We start from the raw sequence: 11,954 nt of genomic DNA on the forward strand, positions 1-11,954 counted from the left end.
TAGAGCGAGGAGGAAAGGAATAGATTATTGGGTCTCTGCTTCTTCATCTGGGGCCTGCTTGGCTCGAAGGAGTCTTTGTTCCCACAAGTCAGCAAAGTGATGTGGAATAAGAAATGTACTGAATTTCAGAACCCAGGTTAGAAACTGTGGATCTCTAGCTAATCAGGATTGCTCTACCCCTAAAGAACACACTGCATGAGAAGGCCTAGTAACAGGAACCTCTTCATAAGAGTCACCCAGTTACCCAATCCAGATGAAGCGACTCACTGGAGAGTGTAAGCCTCCAACTGTAATTTAAGCCAAAATGTGGTGGCAAAAAAGCCACTAACAGGTGCTCTCCAGTATACATACACTTCTCTTTCTAAGATACTATTGTAATTGGATATTTAGAGTTAAAGCTCCAGGAGCTATCCAATTCTAGTTTATTTTTCCTCAAGATTTCTACTCTGGGCCTCAACTTTTTCTGTTGCTTGATTCTGTTTCTATTTTGTTTCTAGATGGGGAATACGTGTTTCACTGATTGTTTAGCAATGCCTGAAAAAGGTCATTTAAAACAGGAATAAGATGAGAGGATCTTTCTCTTGTATTTTTAAGTCGGAATAGGAATATTTTATTCTGGGCTTCATCGCAGGATCTTAAATTCTGTTACTCTTGGTGGGGACAAACCATTTTTTTCCCTCATCACTTTGTACATACACATGTCCTCTACTGACACTAAATTGTAACATGCCCCTAGAATAAAGAGGGTTGGCAGTCCGACAAACTTTAGAACCTTCCATCCAGGCACTAGGCTCGATTCAAAGAATATCTTTTTTTTAGGAGTACACAAAGCATTTATTTCTACCATATTAAGAGATGAGCCGAATTTCATCTCAAACTCATGTCTGCCTGTTTTACATCTATTAGGGCTATATTCCTATATAGGCTTTTAACAATAAAAAAAGAAAAAAAATGAAGTTTTTGGTAAAAGTGAATGCAAAAGACACTTGTTAAGTAGTCAAAATATTCATTTTTGTGGCTATGGTCAAAGGCTTAAAATGCCTAAATCAATTATAATGGGTTTTCATTATCTAGTACAAACATGAATTTTAGAGGTTTCTTTATTTTAATGTCATGAACAGATATATAAAAAATAAAAATGGAGGTTTTTGGCATTTTATATTAGCAAAAAGCCAAAAGCTTTCTCTTGTTCTGCCTTCAATGTTCTTTTTAACCTTCAAATTGTCCACTTAACTAGCCCCACAGCTCCAACTACTGGTCTCCATGGCTTTTCCTAATTAGTCTAGTAGGTCCTTGTCTCTCTTTTCACCAACTGAGTTATGGGGTTGGGTCTTGTCTATAGTATAGATGTTAGTCTTTAAAAGTTTGGAACTGGCAATTCAGAAAGTTAAAATGAGAAGAGAGAGGTCTGAATTGGCTAAACGGCTAACATTCTTACAATTGTCCTTCCTTGGAATGAGCACGGCTGGATCAGAATTTGCCTCCCTCAACTGCAGACTGAGTTCAAACCACTGCCTCGATGTTCCCAATGTCCCCTGAGCATCCCACCCTCGCCCCTGCACGCATCACTGACTGTGAGCTCCTTGAGGGAAGGGCTCCCATTCATCCTGGGGTGCCTGGTACATAGAAAACACTAAATAACATTTTTGTTGCACAATAAACAAAGCAATCCTAGCTCTGACACTAACACTAATGAAATAATCTTGGACAAGTCACTTTATCTTTCTGAGTCTTTGCTTTCCTATCCATTAAAATGCTTTCAGTTTCCTAGAGGAATGGTTAGGCTCAAACAAATGTGGAAGTGCTGTACAAATGCAACGGATTACTACAGCTGTTGTTAATAATTACCATTTGGATTTATACAATAAAATTGCACCATTCGATGGGAAGAACAAGGGCGGTTTCTAATGGTCTCAACATTTTTTCCCATAAGGAGCTTATAAAAATCTAGTTTTCTTAGAATTCTAAGATGTGAGGTCACGCATACAGTCTTTTGTTGTTTTGTTTGTTTTTCCCCCTGTGCCCCCCTCCCCGCCTAGCCCCGAACTCCAAATGAACACACAGATCTTTTCCAGGCTTTGGATCCTGCTCTGGGAGAAGTGATGCGCTTAGGGGCTTAGAGTTTTCATACGCTGGCGTTTTCATTGTGACAACACACTTCTGTAGAAGGTGCCCTGGCTCTGCTGAATAGCAGGATTCTGCTGAGGTGACCAAAAGGGCTGGTGGGACCTGATCAGTGCCACATCACCCATCCCCAGAGTCAATGCTCCTTATTCCCCAGACTTCCTACTCCTTCATATCACCTATTTTCTCTTTGCTCAGTTGTCCAGTGAAAGAAACATAAGTAGAAGAAAATTAGATGAAAGAACACTTGAATGAGTGAGTGTATATATATATATGTGTGTATATATACATATATATACACATACATATATACATGGATGTATATGTATGTGTATATATATGTATATGGTATATATAGATACACCATATATATGTATGTGTATGTATGTACACATACATACATACTAGGGTTGTTTGAGAGCTATTAAGCTGGACCTAACAAAACACGCAGATTTACTTTAAAAAAAAAAAACAAGAGAAAACAATAATCACTATTCAAGTATTGATGCAATAGCTTCCCTACTCCTTATGTTCAGATACTAGTTAAGAGAGGACTGAGTTCAGACTGAATGGTGCCAGAGACTTCGTAAGATAGCATTCATCTAGTATAGAATGAATAATTTCCAAAGACAGCTGAATTATTTGAGAATCTATATAAGTAACTGAAACTTCAGAAACCCTGGAGAGCTTAAGTGCTACATGAGCCACATGTCCCCAGTTCCCTAAAAGGAGAAAGGCACTGCAGGTGAATCCAGAGCAGGGGATTGTTTTTAAGTCAGTAGAGCAATACAAACACGTTGTTTGCTTTTTGTCATCTGGTTTGTCTTAATCACGAACTAAAAATTCATTTATAATGCTGTATACAAACGCCATGTTTATATCAGTATCATATGCTGCTTGCTTGAAATGGTATACATTAAAATTAAGAACAGAAATCTAAGTTAATGGCCAAAGACAACCGATAACCAAACCACTAAATTCCAGTTGTCAAACATCATTTAATATGTATATTACTGTTTTTTTAAACAGTAATTATTAAAACTAAAGCGATATGAGTGAGTGTTTACGACTTCCTATTGAAAAGCCCAAATTACAGAGCATTCATTTCAGGTTGAAGAAAATCATGTGGCCATTCCCGTGCGATGGCCTAGTGACTTTATATCCTCTTGTCAAACCTCAGCAGTTTTATTTGTAGTGATACATGCTGGAGAAGGTTGGAGGTTAAAGTTGAGAAGAGGGGCAACAGGAAAATCAACCAACTCCTTTCAAGAGATTACAACCTTTAACATATTTGGGTCTGTCGGCAGTTTTTGCAAATGTTACAAGTCTGTGGTTGGTGGCGTTTTCAAAAAACTGATCCTCAAATCAGAGGTCAGATGGATCCAGTAAATGCCCCTTTACTTTGAAATAATCCCAAATGGTTAATGTACCCCCAAGTTTATTGTTGCTGGATTTTTTTGTAGTTAAATCTAAAACGTAAAAACAAAAAAAAAAAACCTGCTTATTTTTAAGTATCTGAGATCTTGTAAAAGTGAAATTACTAACCCCCAATTCACGACACGACTCTAAAAACAGGAAAGTAGCTGTTGGAAGAGGAAAAAAAATAAAAGTAAAAAGAAAACAGAAAAAAAAAGGCCCCTGCTGGAGATAAACTTTGTTTGGGGTCTTAGGCAAGGTCTTGGGCATTTTATTAGTGCATTGGCTCTGTCCTCCAGGAAGTGTTCGGATTCTTAGCAGCCTCACACTGAACAGAGGGAGATATTTGACTGCAGCACTGGCGCCACAGCAGAGTACTGTAACAAACTCACAAACTAAGACCCAGCAATGACTGCAAAAACATTTCACTGCAGTATCTGCTTTCCTCAACTTCACATGCACTGGTTTTCTTAAGGGTAGCCCCACTATGCTGTACTTCTAGATACCTTTTATCAAACGTGAATTTTGGGCCAGGCACTACATATTCTTTTTTTTTTTTTTACGCCTACAGCACCTGGTCTTCCTAGGTGGTCTCCCATCTAAGTACTAACCAAGCCCCAACCCTGCTTAACTTCTGAGATCAGACGGGATCAGGCATGTTCAGGGTGGCATGGCCGTAGACCTATATATTCTTAATATCGTTAAATCCTCATAAGAATCTAAATTGTGCTCCTGTTACAGATGAGTAAAAAAAGATCAAGCAATTTGCCCATGGCCACATTGATGGTGAATTGACAGATGGAAATCAAACTTAGCCCTTTCTTCCTCTGAACCTGTGTCCTTTTTATTCGTCTATACTGCTTCCTGGTTTGTAACTAATGATGCAAATAATTCTAGACTATCCCCCCTTGCTTAAATTTTTTACATCATCGTTAGCTGATTTTAATGCACAGCATGGTACTACATGGCAGCAGGGTAACAAGACTCAGCATGAAACATCCTCAGGTCCTGTATTCGGTCAGCATGTGGTTAGAATTGGGGTCTAATAATATTATTGGATGGTACTAATTATTAAGAAAAAATGTTTTTGTATTTAAAGAGTTCTCTATGTCAAGGTGATTGACAGCAGTGTTATAATACTAAACACTTGTAAAATTAAAATGGTTCCAACCATAAATGTTAACTCTATCCCTTTCCATTTTTAAATGTTTTCCTGACTCACAGATTATGGAATTTGATGCTGAGTGGCAATCTCATTGGGCCTCAGTTTCCTCACTCTAAAAGTGAGGTTATATTTCTGGGAGGTCCTGGCTGCCTATAAAAAGTCCATAACTATGTAATTTTTTTAAATTCTCCTGCTTAATTCTAGTGATTGAGTTTATTACAAAGTTTTTCAAAGAAATAGACACACCAACCTTTATGAATGAAAGTAAGAGGAAAAACATGACTTTGAGAAAAGTTCACTTACAAAAAAGGGCATGGAGTGAATAAAAACCCTGGGCTCACTGAAGCTATGCAACAGCTGCCTCTTTTTTTTGTGAACTCTTGTAACTACACATAAATGCTTTAAAAATAAATTGATTTAGGAGTGACCTGCAAGGCAAACTATTTTCTCATCCAGAAATGTTTGTCACAAGTGTTATGAGAACCATAACTTTTATTTAGAGAGATAATATAACAAATATTTTCTAAACATTGCCACTCATTGTTTAAGGTGAGGAAATACATGCTGGTTGAAACATTTTTTAAAAAATGCACCAACTGCTAGGAAGCAGCCAACAATTTAAAATGTTTTTGTTATTTAAAAATAAATCTAAAAATTTCTGATAGAAAATGTCCAACTTTTAGCAGTCCGCTGCTTTCCTTTACTCACAAAGTGTATAAGAATATATATATATGTGTGTGTATGTATACATGTATATTTATATACTATATGCATATACATATGTGAGATGCAGGTAACAGTTAATTTTATTTTTGTCTTTCTATTTGGTATCGATGAATCATTAAGGGAAAGAACACAGGACACCAGGAATTAGAAACCCTTCATTCAAATCTCAGGGCAAATAAATTGGACACTAAAAAGCACAAACGGTTTAAATGCTACTCAATATTCTGAGTTTAACTACTCCTCTTATAAATACCCTACTTTCCAACCCAAATTAAATAAGAGGAATAGAGTATCCACATGTTTCCTTTTTTCTATCTCCACTGAACTCCTTCTGTTCCTTTTCAATTTCACATTGGAACTTCAGCAATAATCTCCCACTTGGTTTCCATTCCCCAGTCTTTCCACACCCCAAAACACATAAGTACACACACACACAAACAGACACCTCCCCCCACCCCCACGCACAACCCCGCCCCTGGCCAGCAAACCAAACACCTCTATGTGGTTTTCCACAATGTGGCTTAACAACGTTTCTAAATAGCAAATCTAATTGTGTCAGCAACTTCTTTTAAAAAAACCTAATCTACATTGCCCCAGAGATAATGTCTGAAGTCTATGGCATCATACAAGGCTTTTCTTAATCTGGTTCCTGTTCTCTATGCTTTTATCAAGTTAAAAATGGATGGCAGCATCCACTCCTTCCAGCTTCTGTGACTCTGCACATGCTATTTCTTCTGCTCAGAAAACTCTTCCCCATACACCTATCTGTCCCTCCACTCTGAATTAGCCTTCTGAACTTCCACTCTATGTACTCTAGGCACATCTCAATCCCAGTATTTTTCATGTTGTAATTATTGGTTTATTTGCCATAACTGCTGGTTTACTGGTCTGCATCCCCCATTAGACTCAGCTCATTGAGAACAGAAATTGTATTTGGGGGAATCTCTGTCTTCACAGGCCTAGCAGAGTGCCTGGTTCATGGCTGGCTCTTAGTAAATTCTGCTCAGTGATTATGTGAGTGATGGAATAAAATGAATAGAAGGCCAAGGATCGATTTAGAAACGTCTGGTAGAGGTGACTGTGTGATAGGCAAGTCTCATGCTTATTTTAATTTTTAAATATTTAGGTGTACTTCAAAATACATGATCTTGATCTTTAAGCACCTTTTTGATTTGTGAAGATCATAATCTCTATTTCTATCTGTCTAGTGGAGTGACTTGGGTTAGAAAGGGGATAGTAGATAGAAATCCATAAGTAGATTTTTAACTATTTCAGAGAAAATTCTATTATAAAACAACAAAAAATTATTACCCAGTATAATCATAACTTTTCTCAATTTCTATTTTGAAAATAAAATTTTTCTAAAAATGATGCTTTTTATTTAGAAAGCAAATTTCATAACACAGAGGAGAGAGCAAGCAATCTTTAATGCTTAAAATAGTAGCAAGTACAAGAATACCAGGGATTCATTTATTTCAAAGGCTTAAGAGGTACATTAAAAATTAACTTAAAAAATCTACTTAAGAATGTAAATGCCCAACTATGGCATAATTATGAATAGGATGTTTGTATACATTTGTGTCCTGTGATTTGAAAAAATTTTAATAAGTTATATTTTAAAGTGAATACATTTAACTGATATGAATCAATTCTATACCTAGCACATACTAAGAATATGTGAAAACAATATATTCATGAAAAATGTTGATATATGCATATAATATGTATCAATAATAGAATGATAACATAGATAAGAAAGGAAACTGGATAACAGTTGTTTTGAAAGTTCCAGAGACTTCGTGGAGTTTAGAGTTTTCTCCAATGGACCGTGAATATTTTTAGAAATTAATGATTAATAATGACAGACAGTGAGATCAGAATTGGATCATTCAGACCAAAGTTGAACAACTTGTTAAATAAATTTAAAAGGAGGTACAGTAAGTTGATAGGCCAGCATCATGTCTTTATAAGTCGATAGTTAATCACAAAGTGGATGCTCAATGGAAAGCAATGACAAATTCACTTATCTTTCATAGGGCCCCAGCCCTGTGCTGATAACAAATGAAGTATTTAACTTAATGTGAATATTTTAGTGGTAAAAGTGAATCACACTTTTACAAATGCTGGGGAAATTGCAAATTTTTTCCCTTTAGTTTTATTATGATGCATAAGAAAACTCAAGTATTCAAATTATTATGTACGTCTGGCTGGGTTGTCATTAAGATCCATTTATCACATTCTGGTCATACATATACTCTGAAGTATGCAGACAATAAGAATACAACCACTTATCAATCCTTTCTGCTTACTGGCTTATTGATGTATACTAAAGGAGTAGGAAATGATATTATAGATGCTCAGTTGCTTTGGGGTTGTAAGAAGCTAGACACTGTAGCGTTCAGGTCAATAGCCATATCCCAGAAAAACTTCACATCACAGACAGCTTCTATGGCCTAAATATTCAATGTCTCAAATTACACACAGGCTAAATAGAGTTGTGCACAAAATGGCAGTATACTTGAAGGCCATTTTCAAAGTTATAGTATGAGTTTGAAGTGCAGAAGAATTTAATTCAAATTGGTAGAATGAAATTCATTTATTGAGATGTATTTTACCTCAGCTGGTCAAAAAGACATTTCCCCATCACTTTATCATGATTTGAAAACAATGTGTTTATTCACTTACTGGCATATTTTCTTTCTTTCCCATCATAATATAAGCTCCCTAAAGAGAGGGCCCACGTGCGTCTTATTACTGCTGTACTCCTGGTACCCAGAATGGTGAACATGGTAGGCGCTCAATGTGTCTCTGTTGAATGAGTGAAGATATAACCCTTGTCTTTGAGGAGCTTACATTAATTTGGCACATTAGACACAACAAGGAAGTAGGGATCTTACTCCACCAGACCATGCTGGCCCACCCTGAGGGAGACCTAGACCTCCAGATGCAGTTAGAGAGAGATAATCAGACCCAATAACCCTCTGGCTTCCTAACCAAATATGGAAAGAATGGTAGTGTGGCTGGCTGACATTTGCTCCCCTGTGGAAAAACCAAGATACCCAGCAGACCTGTGGGTGTGGACCACCGAGTTTGGGAGAGGTACTCGGCAGCCAGCTGCTGTCTGCACTGAAGCAGACGTTGCTCTGAAAGCCTGCAGAGAAAGTGGGCCTTCGTTGTTAGATCCCTAGCTGTGGAATTCCTTTTTTACAAGTATCAGATTAGGATGACAAAGACCATGATTTTTATTTTTCCCCATTACATGGAAGGATAGAAAAAAGGTTGCAAAGTTCCTACTGTTAATCATCTGGTGATGGATTTCGTGAAGGCCCAGTAAACTCAGAGAAGTAAGAGAGGGAACCAAAATCTGTAGACTTTTTAAAAATTCAAAGTAGAGGAGATTTCTTTAGAATGAAAAACAAAATATTTAAGGTAATAAGTTTATGTACTGCATCGTGGTTTCTCTTATGCCTTGGGACACTGAGAGTGCATGTAATGCTCACCCCATGACCAGGTCTCAAACATCAGAGGTGACAGGAATCCTGACAGCAGCATCCACTAATGGAGACAGAATAACTTTAGGCATTTAGTCCAGGTAGCAGGTTACATAAGCACCCTCCTCTACAAGCATATCAAGATCGTTGCTGAATTCTCCTGTTTTCATTTGCTTCGAATTTATCATCTATCCCCTGTCTTAGTCCTATTGTTTAGTCATTACTGTTTAACAATTAATAATAATACTTGTTAACATAAATTGAGTTATTAACTATGCACTAGGTGTGGTTTAAAACACTTCAAACATATGAACCCATTTAATTCTCACAGTATTTCTATAAAATAGATTCTATCATTATCCCCATTTTTGAGATGAGGAAACTAAGGCTCAGGGCAGGGACTGGCCCAAGGTTTCACAGCTAGTAAGTGGCAGAGTCAGGTTGCCTGGTTGGCTACTCCTCTTAAAGACATCACTTTACCAGATATTATGTCTTAAATGAATTTGCAGTGATATCCTAACTCTCGGTGTTTTTTCTTTCCAATCGATACCCCATTATCACTCCCCAAATGAGTGCATGAGTTCTCCAAATTCTCTTCACAATCTAGCTCCTATTTCTCCAGTCTCAACTCCTCCATTTCATAAATGCCAAAGTATATACTTAAAATTCCCTAGATACACCATATATTTTCATGCTTCTGCACCTTTGCAACACAGAACTTGGTCTTTTAACCAGTTTCCTAAAAAATTTTTGTGTATTTCTTAGGATCCAACTCATGGGCCTTTCCCACTCACTCTTGTTTGAGTGATTGTTCCCATCGTGACAATCTCTACTCCATTTAACACACAAATTTCCTGTTTTAAATTTTTGTTCATTTTACCAGATTGTGAGCTCCCTGAGGTTAGGGACCATGCTTATCTTTGAGCTTTACTTCCTACTTGAGTATCTAGCACACTGTGTGTTAAATGAATAAATAAAGATGTAAATAAGTGAATTTCAGCAATCTGCTGCAGTTTTGAAAGGCAATTAGTCTGCATTTGGAAATACTTATCCCACAGAGGTAAATAATAGGAAGAGAGAGGTCTCAATTCAAGCACACTGCGGTCTCAAAAATCTATGAAGGTGTGAAAAAATTGTGAGCAAGCAGCTCAAAAAAGAAATCTGAATTTGAAGCTGATTTGAAAAAGTTTATGTAATCAATGTTAAATTCAAGATTGTTTTATTTTTATCTTCTTTCTTTGTTGGTCATTAAAATATAAAAATATACTGATTTTTTTTTTGTTTCCCTCTATATTAAAGAACACTAAAATGAGAAAATAACACAAACATAAAAAATGAATTACTTTACATAAGCTTAGAGATCCCAAGAATATTTATGCATTAGAACATGTCTTGATATTAACAATAAGCTATTGTATCTCATTTTGGATATTATTCAGCTCATACAGAATTTTATATGTATTTTACATGTTTATTACATATATGTTTAAACTTGTCTTATGTAGTTGGGTTCTTGATAGTGTTCCAAAAAAAAACGGATCTACAGTTTCAACCTTTCCTTTCCTAGTAGCTCATGTACACAAGCCATTTTCTGTTGGTACCTGGGTAAGTTCTAGAAAACTTTGGACACTTTTTTTGCCTCTCATACCTGGTGTCATCTTTAGAATACCCTCTTGAGAACTCTTGTATGGACTATTGTCAGATAGCTGATAATCAAGTTGATGGTGGGATGTGAGTGAGGTGGGGTTTCATTTATTCTCCTCCTCTCAATTCATTAAAAAAGAGACTAGTCCTGGCTTAAGTATAAAATTTTGTGGTTAAAATTTGTATATTTAATTTTGAGATATTCAAAACAAACAAACAAATAAACAAACAAAAAAAGAAACCAAAACAACACAACTGAGAATCTTTATTTTTTTTCCAAAAAGTTATTTCCTAGTGCTGTGGGCTGAATTGTAGCCTCCATAAAACTTCATATGTTCAAATCCTAATCCTCAGAATGTGACCCTGCTTGGAGATAGGATCTTTACAGAGGCAGGTAGGTGAAAATGAGGTCACTAGAGTGGGCTCTAATACGATATAACTGGTACCCTTATAAGATGAGGAAATTTGGACACAGATATGGACAGAGAAAGGATGACTTGAACATAGGGAGAAGACAGCCATCTATATGCCAAAGAGAAAGTCCTTGAACAAATCCTTTCCTCATGGCCCTCAGATGGAAGTGACCCTGCTGACAGCTTGATCTCAAGACTCCCAGCCTCCAGAATCGTGAAAAAATAAACCTGTTGCTGAAGCCACCCAGTCTGTGGTACTTTGTTGAGACAGCCCTAGCACATCAATACGCCTAGAGAGTATCATCTTATTTTTCAATGTTGGCACTTTGTAAACTCAAAACATGCTTTACAAATATTAAAAATCATTTGATGAATGAGACAATAAAGTAAACTTTAAGGTTTTTTCAGACTTAACGGATTTAGATATAGTTGGAAATGTATTAGTTTTGAAAATACTGAAGGTGAAATTACTTTGTTTCTACAAGGGTCTCATGTATGAAGCAGAGGAGTGCATGCGAGGCTACTCCTCTCCTTTTTAGGCTGCTGTACCAATTCCTCTTAACGTGGAGGTTGTACACTAGAGTGGTCTTGGGATACATTTTGTTGGGCCTCCAGTGTTTTTTGTTTTTAACGGAATTAGTTAACAGCACTTAAAATGTAGGATACTAAACATAAAAATCTGGATTTTCAATATTGTTTGAAGAACTGGAAGATCTGGCTATAGTGGGCTCACTATATGTACATGGCCCCAACAGGGTGAGATTAAGTGGTGACTGTTCCATGTCAAAGCCTACTTGCTCTCAGGGTCACCACAGTTCCCATCCTTTAAGTTGCCTGCCTGACCCTTGTAGGCATTTCACTTTGCAATCTCTGGTATAAGGAGAGGCCATCTGGGCTTTTCAATGATGAGAAGTGTGGTTAGTTAGGGCACCCATATGAATGTATTACTGGTTTCCTTGTAGACAGCACAGAAAT

At 36.8% G+C, this 11,954-nt stretch overlaps 1 protein-coding gene and 1 non-coding gene across 3 annotated transcripts in view; both read right to left on the reverse strand.

Moving 5' to 3' along the window:
- Nucleotides 1–11,954, reverse strand: part of CUNH15orf41 (chromosome unknown C15orf41 homolog) — a 202,969-nt gene that overhangs the window by 52,991 nt on the left and 138,024 nt on the right. The window lies entirely within an intron of this gene.
- Nucleotides 4,103–4,222, reverse strand: LOC112469622. Its single transcript, XR_003042713.1, has one exon. It is a non-coding gene; the product is annotated as a 5S ribosomal RNA (ribosomal RNA).

Source organism: Pteropus alecto, unplaced genomic scaffold (assembly GCF_000325575.1).
Source record: "Pteropus alecto unplaced genomic scaffold, ASM32557v1 scaffold86, whole genome shotgun sequence".
In the NCBI taxonomy this organism is placed as follows: Eukaryota; Metazoa; Chordata; class Mammalia; order Chiroptera; family Pteropodidae; genus Pteropus; species Pteropus alecto.